General features: G+C 39.9%; 1 protein-coding gene across 3 annotated transcripts in view; it reads right to left on the reverse strand.

Annotated features, from left to right (window-relative positions):
- Positions 1 to 12,807, reverse strand: part of fgd (faciogenital dysplasia) — a 267,818-nt gene that overhangs the window by 123,489 nt on the left and 131,522 nt on the right. The gene's annotated exons all lie outside the window — the stretch shown is intronic.

The following is a 12,807-nucleotide window of genomic DNA, read 5'->3' on the forward strand; positions in this document are numbered from 1 at the left end:
AGTCTCCCCGCTCCACGACACCGATGTTGTCCAAGGGAAGGGCATTAGGACCCATACAGCTTGGCACCGGTGTCGTCGCAGAGCAATGTGTGGCTAAGGGCCTTGCTCAAGGACACAACACGTTCCCTCGGCCAAGGTTCGAACTAGCAACCTTCAAATCACTAGACGAACGCCTTAACCACTTGGCCACGCACCAACACCATGACATATGTCAGTGATATTAAACCTGATTGTGAAATAAATGCATTTGGTTCTTCAGCCACTTTGCCAGCTATCAACATTTTTAATACCACGGATTTTTTTCTCCTTACCTATTCTTCACTAAGTCAACCTTATATATCATCCCTCAGATTTCATTTTAAAGAGAATCACCTCGCTCCTCAAGTCCTTCCACATCATTGAAGCATTTTTGCCCCTTGGCTCCACACCAACAGATTTTCCAAATCCTCTGCAAGCCCTTCCAAAAGTACAGTGCCCAGTAATCAACAGGCAGTGTGTTAGAAGTATTGAATTCAACTTGCCTTTGCACTCTATAACCAGTATGTTTAAAACCAAGGAAGACAAGACCTTTCTACGCAAACACGAGGAAATCTGCAGATGCTGGAAATTCAAGCAACACACACAAAAATTGCTGGTGAACGCAGCAGGCCAGACAGCATCTATAGGAAGAGGTACAGTCGACGTTTTAGGCCGAGACCCTTCGTCGGGACTAACTGAAAGAAGAGATAGTAAGAGATTTGGAAGTGGGAGGGGGAGGGGGAGATCCGAAAAGATAGGAGAAGACAGGAGGGGGAGGGATCGAGCTAAGAGCTGGAAAGTTGATTGGCAAAAGGGATACGAGGCTGGAGAAGAGAGAGGATCATGGGACAGGAGGCCTAGGGAGAAAGAAAGGGGGAGGGGGGAGAAGCCCAAAGGATAGGCAAAGGGTATAGTGAGAGGGACAGAGGGAGTGCCAAATCGGAACGTTGCCCAAATGACTCTCAGCAAATCAGAGAAAATCTATGGAAATGAATAAGCAGTCGACTTTTCAGGCTGAGACCTTTCTTCAGGACTGGAAAGGAACTGGGAAGATGCCAAGACGGCACAATAGCTTAGTGGTTAGCACATTTTTCAGTTCTTACATTTTCAAGGACTTACACTCTACTCACACTCATGCTGGTCTTTCATTTTCGTCTGGGGACAGAATTTAAACAAGGGATCAGTGTAGCTGGATGCTTAATAGTTAGCACTGATTCAGTGGGCTGAAATGCTGCATAATCTGTGACTTCATGACAAAATTGGATTTAGTCACCTCTGCTCTTCCTTACAAATCAAGCTTGCCAGGGCTTTATCTGTTTTCCCACCCTGCAGCTGAACAATTGCCTGGGAGAATGAATGCCTCACTCTGGAAATCAGAGCTTCTTTCCAAGTTTAGAGTAGAATTCCTTCCTGCTATGGAGCTGATATTGTTTGAAAGGCCATTAGCTACAAACAAGAGAAGCTTGAACATAAAGTAATAAAATAATTATAGGTGACTTTAAATCTTCACAAAGACCCATCAAATCAAAATTTGAAAAGTTGTTTGAGGAGAAGTTCATTAAGGAGCAGTCAGGACAATTTCCTGAAGCAATAAATAATGGAAGCAATGGCAATTTCAGATCCAATCTTTTCAAATGAGACAGAATTAATTTGGATTACTACAGTTAGTGATTCTCCATGGAAAAGTACTCACAATGATTGAATTCACAAGTGACACTAGTAAATTACTCATGTCACTTGTGAATTCTATCACTGACAATGCAATTGTGTCTGACAAGGGAAGTCAAAGCCAACATAAAAGCAAAAGAGAGGGCATATAATAGAGGAAAATTAGAGGGAAGTTAGAGGATTGGGGAACTTTTAAAAATCAACAGAAGGCAACTAAAAAAGCCATGGGGGGGGGAATGGAATATGAAGGTAAGCTAGACAATAATATAAAAGATTTTCCAGATCTATAAAGAGTAAAAGAGAGGCAAGAGTAGAAATTGGACCACTGGAAAGTGACACTGAAGAGGTAGTAATGGAGGACAAGGAAATGGCGGACAAATTGAGCAAGAATTTTCCACAGTCTTCAAAATGGCTGACACTAGTAGTATGCCAGTTGTTCGAGAGTGTCAAGGGGCAGAAGTGAGTGCAGTTGCCATTACTAGGGAGAAGGTGCCTGGGAAACTGAAAGGTCTGAAGGTAGATAAATCACCTGGGCCAGATGGACTATACCCCAGGGTTCTGAAAGAGGTAGCAGAAGAGATTGTGGAAGCATTAGTAATGATCTTTCAAGAATCACTAGACTCTGGAATGATTCTGGAGGACTGGAAAATTACAAATGCTGCCCCACTCTTCAAGAAGGGAGAGAGACAAAAGAAAGGAAATCAAAGGCTAATTAATCTGACCTCAGTGGCTGGGAAGATGTTGGAGTCAATTGATAAGGATGCGGTTTTGGGGTATTTGGAGGCCCATGATAAAAAAAAAAGCCGCAGTTAGCATGGTTTCTTTTAGGGGAAATCTTCGCTGACAAATCTGTTAGAATTCTTTGAGGAAATAACAAGCAGGATAGACAAAGGAGAGTCAGTGGATATTGTGCACTTGGATTTTCAGAAGGCCGTTTACAAGGTGCCACCCCCACACATGAGGCTGCTTAACAAGATAAGAGCCCATGGTATTACAAGAAAGATACTAGCATGCATAGAACATTGGCTGACTGGCAGGAGGGGCTGGGGGTCGGAATAAAGGGAGCCTTTTCTGACTGGCTGCCGGTGACTAGAGGTGTTTAGCAGAGGTCAGTGTTCGGTCAGTTTCTTTTTACATTGTATGGCAATAACTTGGATGATGGAATTCATGATTTTGTGGCCAAGTTTGCAGACGATACAAAATTACGTGGAGGGACAGGTAGTGTTGAGGCAGCAGAGGGACTTAGACAGATTGGGAGAATGGGAAACGAAGTGACAAATGGAATACAGTGTAGGGAAGTGTATGGTCATGCAATTTGGTAGAAGGAATAAAGGAGAAGATCATTTTCTAAGCATGGAGAAAATTCAAAATTCCGAGGTGCAAAGGGATTTGGAGTCCTCATGCAGGATTCCCTAAAAGTTCATTTGCAGGTTGAGTCGGTGGTGAGAAAGCCAAATGCAATGCTAATATTCATTTTAAGAGGGCTAGAATATAAAAGCAAGGATATAAGAGGCATGATGAAACCCGACCTTGGAGTATTGTGAGCAGTTTTGGGCCCCTTATCTATGAAAGGATGTGCTGACATGCGAGTGGGTTCAGAGGAGGTTCACAAGAATGATTCCAGGAATGAAAGGCTTATCGTATGAGGAATGATTGATAGCTCCGGACCTTTATGCACTGGAACTTAGAAGAATGAGGGAGGATTTCATCAAAATCTATCAAACGTTGAAAGGCCTAGATAGAGTGGATGTGGAGAGGATATTTCCTATGGTGGGGGAGTCTATGACCAGAGTGCACAGTCCCAGAATAGCGGGACATCATTTAGAAAGATCAGGAAGTATTCCTTCAGCCAGATGGTGGAATTCAATCTCACAGGTGGCTGTGGAGGCCAGGTCATTAGGTGTATTTAAGGTGAAGGTTAATACGTTCTTGATTGGTCAGGCTGTCAAAGTTGCGGATGAAAAGGTAGTGGAATGGGGTTGAGAGGGAAACAGATCAGCCATGATGAAATGGTGGAGCAGACTTGAATGGCCAAATAGCCAATTCTTCTCTCCTGCTTGTGGAGCTGAATTGCAAGCTAGAGGCTCATGTTAAAATAAAGTCATTTACAAAGCCACAAAGCCACATGATAGCTAAGCAAGTTTAGAAAATTAGAATCACAGAATCATTGAAATATACATCATGGAAACAGGGCAATTGGCCAAATTTGTCCACATCATCTAGCAGACATGTTTCTGTATTAACCCCATAACCGAGCACATGGTCATAGTTTTCTATGCCTAAGCAATTCAAGAGTTCACCCTGACATTTCTTAAATGCTGTTAGAGTCCCAACTTCACCATTCTCTCAGGCAGTATATTCCAAGTAGTTACTACACTGTTGGTTACTCCATCAAATCCCACCTGAATCTTTTCCCCAATACCCTAAACTCATGTCCTCTAGTTTTGGCTACCACTGATATAGGGAAAACTTCCTGCAGTCTATGCTTTCAATACCCTTCAATTTTATATACCTCATTCATGTTCCCTCTTAACTTCCTCTACTCCCAGGTGAAAAGACATAGCTTCTCCAGTCTCGCCTCATAACTGAACTGTTCCATTGAGGTAATATCCTTGTGAACTACTTCTACGCCTGCTCCAATGCGTCACATCCTTCTTGTACCTTAGTGACAAGAAATGCACATCATGCTCCAGCCACGGCCTGACCAAAGTTTTATAAAGTTGGCACATAATCTTGTTATTTCTTGACTACATTGACTAATGAAAACCAAGTTATGGCACATCTTAACTATATTATCCACCTGCACCGCCACTTTCAATTGGACTTCCACTCAAATGCCCCTCTGTTCCTCAGACCTTACCACAAGTGGTGCATGTCTTAGCATCTTTACTGCTCATAAAATGCATCACCAACAATTGTCTACATTAAAGGATACAGCGGAATTTAGATCAGTTACAGACATGAGGAAGTAAGAGCAGATGGAGCCTAATTCAGGCAAGTATGAGGTGCTGCATTTTGGAAGGTGTACAGTCAAAGGCAGGACCCTTGACACCATTGATGTAAGAGTGATCCAGGGGATCCAAGTTCAAACCTCCTTGAAAATGGCAAATGTAGAGAGTGGGGTAAAGAAGGTGTATGGCATCCTTCATCTGTCGGGGCATTGAGTACAAGAGTCAGCTGCATAGAACTTCTTCTTCTTCTCCGTCTTGTTTTATGGCGGTTGGCACCCAGCTTAGAACTTTGGCTCGGTCACATTTGCAGAATTGTGTGGTTCTAGTTGCCCCAGTACAGGAAGGGTGTGGAGCCTTTGGGGACAGTGCAGAAGAGCTTCATCAGGATGTTGCTCGGATTGCCTCACCACTAATCACAGGTATCCAACTACAAAAACAACCCTCCACCATCACCCACTATCTCCTATTGCCAAGCCAATTTTGGAGCCAGTTTGCCAACTTGCTCTGGATTTCATGACCCTAAACTTGTGAACCAGAATCCCATGTGAGACCTTGTCAAAGACTTTAATAAAGTCCATGTAAATCACATCTAATGCCCTGTCCTCATCAATATGGTTTTTACCTTTTAGAACCCCAGCAATCTTTTACCCTGCCACCCACAGCAGTCTGGGATAAATCACATCAGTCCTGGGGATTTACAGACACTTAAGCCTACCAATGCATCCTTTCACTGAAATCTCCAGTTACAAAGTTGGTTTATTTTTTAACTACCGGTGAAAAGTATTTATTTAGGACCTCACTGTCTGTCTCACACAGAAAGGTTTATAGGATTTTTCAGATAAGTAACAGCAAGCATTTGAAAAAAAAATCCACAATCTTTAAATGTGCATTTCAACCAGAAATTAAATTGCAAGGGAAACTGTTAACTTTCGTTAAGTAAAAAAGTATTAGATTAGAAACTCACTTGTTAAGAAACCTTAAAGAATCTCAAAGGATCACTGATAAATAGATAAAAGTCAGAATGTGAGGGTCACCAGCAAGAAGCATAAAAGGTTTCTTTAAACTTATAAAAATGTGTAACTAGCTGAAATTAATATGGTTTTCTTCAGGCAAACACAGAGGAAATTATAAGGGAAAGTAAGAAAATGGCTAAGACATAAATCAAATCCTTTGTATCTGCCTTCAATGTGTGTAAAAAAGCATATTAAACATACCAGAAATAATCAGAATTGAAGAAATTACCATAAAAGAGAAAGTACTAAGATCCTAAAAGAAGTGACTGCAGAGATTATGAACATTTTCCCACTGATCTTCCAAAATCCCCCGGATTTTGCAATTGTCTACATGAATTGGAAGGCAGCAACATAAACATAACCTACATATCAGTTAGCTTGACACAAATTTTTCAGTGTGTAATTATTGCTACGCTTTGTAGCTTCAAAACATTAAATTAATTCAAAGGAAGACACGGGAGTCAGAAATATGAGCCTAATTTCATGTTTACTTTATGTGAGGCACAATCACATCACGTGGTAGCGTGATGATGCATGCAATTCACATTTTTTTTACATATAACCTGTACTGAATTATTTTAATGATGTATGCTTAATCAATATATATATGTACAAGATAATTCAAATATTACTGAAATATTAAATACACAATAATTATTACTTTGTTTTTCTGACATGCCCTTGATAAAGACAACAGAGACAAATGGTTTTATAAAAGGGAATGTTTAATAAATCAAAGATATTTTAGGATATAGAACTGTAGAGCTGCTGCCATAAAGATCTAACAACCCAGGTTCATGCCTTCAGAATTTGTACATTCAACCTTTGACCACATGGGCTTCCTCCACCATCTCAGCTTTCCTTCCACATCTGAAAGCACCCAGAATGGCAAGATTGGCAGGCTGACTGGTCACTGCAAGTTGCCCTTAGTGTGTTTGTGAATGGTGGAATTTGGAGGTTAGCAGGGAAAATAAAATGTGTTAAGGGAGATTTAACGTTAATCATAAATGTTTGATGGTTGTTGTGGACTCCATAGGCTGAAATATGTAGTTCTGTGCTGCATCTATGATTCTAAACTAGGATATATAAGTGAAAATCTGATGTTGAAAGTCAGGATTTTCAAAAGACAGATGACATGGTTCTGCACCAAAATTAAAGGTTCGTTGGAAATGGAATAATATTATGTGTACCAAAATACAATGAAAAACTTAATTTTGAAAGCCATTTGCACATAAAATTTCAAAGATTATTGAGGGAAAACAAGGGGAAATCGCTAACAGAATACAGAATAGAGCCCTATTTACAGAGAAAATGCAGTGCAGGTACAAAATAAGGTGCAAGGGGTATGATGTGATAGATCGGGAGGTTTAGAGTTCCTCGTTAATGAACAAGAGGTCCATTAATGAGTCTTCTAATTTTGGCATCGAAACTAATGTTGAGCTTGGTGGTGCACATTTTCAAGCCTTTGCATCTTTTTCCTGCAGAACAGGGAAGAGACAATATCTGGAGAGGAGTGGGCTTTTGATTATGCTGGCTGATTTTCTGAGGCAGTGGGAAGTGTGGACATGTAGAAATGTAAAAGTGTAGGAGTCCATATAGGGTCATGAGGCTTCAAACAACATTTTAGCATGGAGACAGTTAAAGAACAGAAAACAGGCTGGAAATAAAGATTTTAAGATTGGCAGGCTGTTTTAGAGCAAGCAAGTTTATTTGAATAGCACTTTTCAAACACAAGGCAGTTCAGAGTGTTTTACATAGAACAAGATACATATAGAAATCAAACGCTAAATTTCAGACAATATCTAAGAAAATAAAATCACACAAAAAGTAGATATGATAAATAGAAGTTACAGTGCAGGAGATTCTAATTAAAAGCTACAGCAAAAATACAAGTTTTAAGCCTCGATTTAAATGAGCTTAAAGTTGGGGCAGACTTCAGATCACCTGGAAGGTTATTCCAGATATGTGGAGCGTAGTAACTAAAAGCTGCTTCACGTTTAGTTTTGACCCTGGGGACGGTAAGCAGTTCCGCCCCAGACGACCTGAGAGCTCGGGAAGATTCACAATGCAGCAAGAGGTCAGAGATGTATTTTGGTCCTAGACCATTCAGTGCTTTATAAACCAGCAGTAAAATTTTAAAATTAACCCTCTGATGGACAGGAAGCCAGTGTAGCGATCTGAGAACTGGAGTGATATGTTCTACTTTCTTGGTCTTAGTGAGGACTCTGAGTGAGTTGCAGCTGTCTGAGGGATTTTTTACAGAGACCTGTGAAAACCCCATTACAGTAGTCAAGCCCACTAAAAATAAATGCATGGACGAGCCTTTCTAGATCTTGCCGAGACATAAGCTCTTTAACTCTCGCTCTATTTTTAAGATGGTAGTAGGCTGACTTTGTAATTGTCTTAATGTGGCAGTTAAAATTTAAGTTGGAGTCCATCACAACACCAAGGTTTCTGGCTTGGTTTGTGGTCTGTAATGACAGGGATTCTAAGTGAGCACTGACTTTTAATCCTTCTTTTCTGGCACAAATAACAATTATTTCAGTTTTCCCTTTGTTTAATGAGGAAATTAAACAGAGGAAAGCAGAAGAATCTATATTAGATTCTCAGCTGTTTTTCATCTACATCAATTACTCACAGGAAAGGACAGAACTGAAACAACTAAATCAGATTTGCAAATTAGCAATATTGAAGTAAGTAGTAAACTAAAGGATATTAACAGATTGAACAAGTAGGAAACAAATGAGAAACAGAGTACACGTGGGAAAAGTTGAGACTACTCATTTTAGTAGATGGAATGGATATGATATGGTGACCTCTGTATCGCACTTGATGTTTGTATATACACACACACACACACACACACACACACATATATATCTATATCTATCTCACACACATTCTAAACCCACAACCTGAGATGGTCTCACATTTTCCATTTGGTTACTAATTACCAAATTACTTTTGAAACCAATATTGAAATTAAAATGGGGTTAGTTACTCTACTATAACATTATACATCACAATTTCAAATTGACAATTTCAAAAATATTGAAGTTAATGTCTTCTTTAGGATCAATTTATCAACTGAAGTTAATTGAAGTGAATCTGTGGAAGTCATTGCCACAGACAGTTGTGGAGGCCACGTCATTGGGTGTATTTAAAGTGGAAGTTGATAAGTTCTTTATTAGTAAGGGTATCAAAGGTTACAGGGAGCAGGCAGAAGAATGGAGTTGAGTGAGACAATAAATCAGTCATGAATGAATGATGGACTACACTCGATTGGCTGATTGGCCTAATTCTGCTCCTATGTTGTATGGTCTTATGGCCTTCATATAAATGGTAGTGATTACAGAAAATCATGGATGCAATTGAGGATTTGTTGTCAATCAACAGTGAATGCCTAATCATGGATGCCCATTGGGAAACTATCTTGTTAGGATCTAAAACATACCTTACTGAAAGCTTTAGGTTACAAGTCATGCACAACTTCATTGATCGTTTTCTTATTTATCCATTCTAGTTGATTAGGTGTCCATTGCTTTGACTTTAAACGGAGAAGCACATCTCTGTCTGAGAATTTTAATGGAGGTTTAGCAGAGAATGCAAAACTGTCACCTGCAGGACTTGCTGTGCACCCACCCTGGCAGCTGGCAGAGTGGGGTGGGGTGTTGAGAATGGGTGGTGCTGTGGATCAGCTATATTTGCTGAAGCTCATTTTAAAGTATTAACTCATTGTACAAGTCAATTTCTGAATATGATTTAATTGTAGCTGCAGTCAAAATGGTGGGTTCCAGAACTACCAGTGAAATAAAAGTACATCAAAATATTGCAGGAGCACACTGCAGCTGGAGCAAAAGGAAAGGGAGCCAGAACTGCAGAAGTATCTCGCAGGTAACGTAATCCTGAGCAACAGGGACAGAAGCAGCACTTTACCCAATATTTCTAAAATCAATCAAAAATCACTTTTAAAAACATGACTGAACTAGGCTTCTTCTGAACATGTTTGCAACTAAAACATCTCAGAACTTACATCACCAGACCCTGTGCTGACAGTATATATACCCACATAGTTCACTTTGCTCACGTGCAGACCTTGGTCAATACAAGGGGTTCCCAACCTTTTTTTATGCCACGGATCTCTTACCATTAACCGACGGGTCCACGGTCCACAGGTTGGGAACCCTTGGGTTACAGATTTCCCTGGATTTGCACAATCTTGGAGAAAGATAACTGCAAAATATTTCAGCTGTTATGGAGATAACTGGATTATATGCTGCCTCAGAATTCGTAACATTTTCATTCCATGACATTCCTAATATGACACTAATCAAACTCCAATTGTAAATTTAACTCAATTTCAGTGGCAGCACAAATTCACCAATATACAAATTCATCAAATGTATGTTGGAGACATCATATCCATTTCTTCTTACTGACAGCCAAGCACTCCCAGCCTTTTTTGCCTCCATTTCGTGGTGTCATTATTTGAATATTTCATTTAACAAAAAAACATGAATACTAAGAGCATGCTTTTTATCAATACAATGTACAAATTAAACCTGGGAAGAAGATAGGCTGCTGAGTTCCTCCAGCATTTTGTGTGTGTTGCTTGGACTTGCAGAATCTGCAGATTTTCTCTTGTTTGTGAAAGAAATGAACTGCCCATTTTACATTCATTACTTCATGTAAGACCTCCTCTGAAACCAATTTGGCAATTTTTAGTCGCCTCATTCAGCAATCATTTATAGTAAAATAAAATTTTATATTCAAATTTTTAATGTTCTAACAAAATAATCTCTAAAATTGTGGCACTGACGCCAATGATCATCGAGTGTTTTGAAAGGCTGGTAAATCTATTCCTGCCACATTGGACACTCACCAATATGCTTACCGACAGAGCCGCTCTAAGACAGATGCCATAGCACTTGGACCTGCCACATCTAGACTTAAGTCAGAATGCTGTTTCTGGATTTCAGTTCAACACTATTGTCCCACAGACCTTGGTGAACAAACTCCTACTTCTCAGTCTAAATACACCACTGTGCAAGTGGGTGTCGGACTTCCTAACCAACACACTTCAGATAGCCAGGCTGCACAACCACTCCTTTCCACCCCCCATCATCATCAACGCAGGTACCCCTCCCCCCCAGGGCCATGTGCTGAGCCCATGGCTGTACACTCTGCTCACACATGACTGCATGGCCAAACGCCCACATAATCCCATTGTCAAGTTCACCGACGATTCAAAGGTGCTGGGGCTCATCACCAACAACGATAAGACGACTAGCAGTGAGGAGGTGGAAGAGCTCGAGGGCAGGTGCCAGGCAAATAATTCTTCCTTAATGTCAACAAGACGAAAGGAGTTGGTTATTGACTTCAGAAGAACTTTCACCTCTCACACCCCTCTTTACATCAGCTTCACAGCAGTGGAAACTATGAGCAGCATCAAACTCCTGGGAGTGCACATGTTGCACAACCACTCATGGTCCCAGGTCACATCATCTACAACGAGGAAAGCTCACCACGACTCTACTTTTTGAGAAGGCAGAAAGAAGCAGGACTATGTACATCTATACTCGTGTCATTCTACAGACGTGCAATAGAGAGCATCCTAACAAACTGCATAACCGCATGGTATGGAAGCTATGGTAGACAGGAAGGTTCTACAATGGGTAGTCAAAATTGCCCAATGCATCACAGGCAACAGCCGACCTGCTATCAAGGACATAAACGCAGAGAGGTGCCCAAATAGGGCTAGTTACATCCCACCCACCCGGCTCACGGACAGTTTGTTCCACTCCCATCAGGGAGAGGACTACAAAGCATCCGCGCCAGGACCACCAAACTCAAAAACAGTTACCTATGCCAAGCAGTAAGGCTGATCTACACCTCCACCCACTAACCCACCCCTCCACCACCCCCAACTGCTTTATCATTTCCTGTCAGAGTCACTTATGTACAAACACTCCTGTGCCTAGAGTCATTTTATGGACATGCAATCAATACTTAATGTATTTATATTTATTGTGCTTTTCATTATTATTTTGTTCTTTATCATATGGTGTTTTTTGTGCTATATCAGATCTGGAGTAACAATTATTTTGTTCTTCTTTATGCTAATGTACTGGAAACGATATTAAACAATCTTGAATCTTGAAAAATAAGCTGTTCCAAGCACTCACCAATTTAACCAGCATCTTTGGCAAAAGGGAAACAGTGTCTGAAACCTACATCCAGAATTAGATACAATTTTTGCCACAAAATTCTGTCCAATTCTCTGCATTTTTACAGTATTTTCTGACACCCAAGATTAACCCTTATCTTTAATTACCGATTTTAAAAATAAGTTTAACTTCAGAGAAAGCATCTTTACTGGGGGTACAAAATATATTTGCATTGATGGCAATTGAAATATGTGATGCAATCACTTCCAAAAAGTTAGAGTATATGCATAATCTGTTTGTAAACTTAATATAATCAATATCATTGCTGCGACTTGCTCATTAGAATGAATAGACTGATCAGAATATTGATCAGCAACAAGTCTGGCAGACTAGACACTTCTATAAACTGCAAAGGGTAGAGAAACCTGGATTCTCACAGTCTAAATTTATAAGCGGTCTGTGACAATGAAACTGCTGCAGTGAACGCACAGCAAATCAGCATACTACAAATTTGTCAAGCTGTTGAAAATAGCAAACACTAATACATTTTCTGAGAAATAAAAAACACCATGGAAACTAACCTTGAAAACATACTTGCATCAAATCATGTTCTTTAAATAAATTTAACATTAAAATGCTCTTCAAATTACGTTGTGTTTCATGAAAGTTAACTTGCTGAACTAAAAGAGGAACAATGCAATTTATAGTTCCTGAAGCTAAAGGCAATCTTAAATGGTTGAAATGTTGCTGTACAAGTTCACAGGGAAGGTGCAAATAGATTCTGGAACTTGCAAGGTTGTAACTTACAGAACTAATTGACGCCTAAAGAGCAACATATCCAACATTAAACATGTGGTTAATGCAGCTTCCTGATTTGAAATAAATGCCAATGACAAAATAATCCTGCTAATACAGCTCCCCTGAAGATAACATAACAAGATTTAAACTTGCTGTAATAAAGTAAATTTATCATGTTTATAACAAACTCAA

The sequence above is a fragment of the Mobula birostris genome, chromosome 16, assembly GCF_030028105.1.
Source record: "Mobula birostris isolate sMobBir1 chromosome 16, sMobBir1.hap1, whole genome shotgun sequence".
NCBI lineage: Eukaryota > Metazoa > Chordata > Chondrichthyes > Myliobatiformes > Myliobatidae > Mobula > Mobula birostris.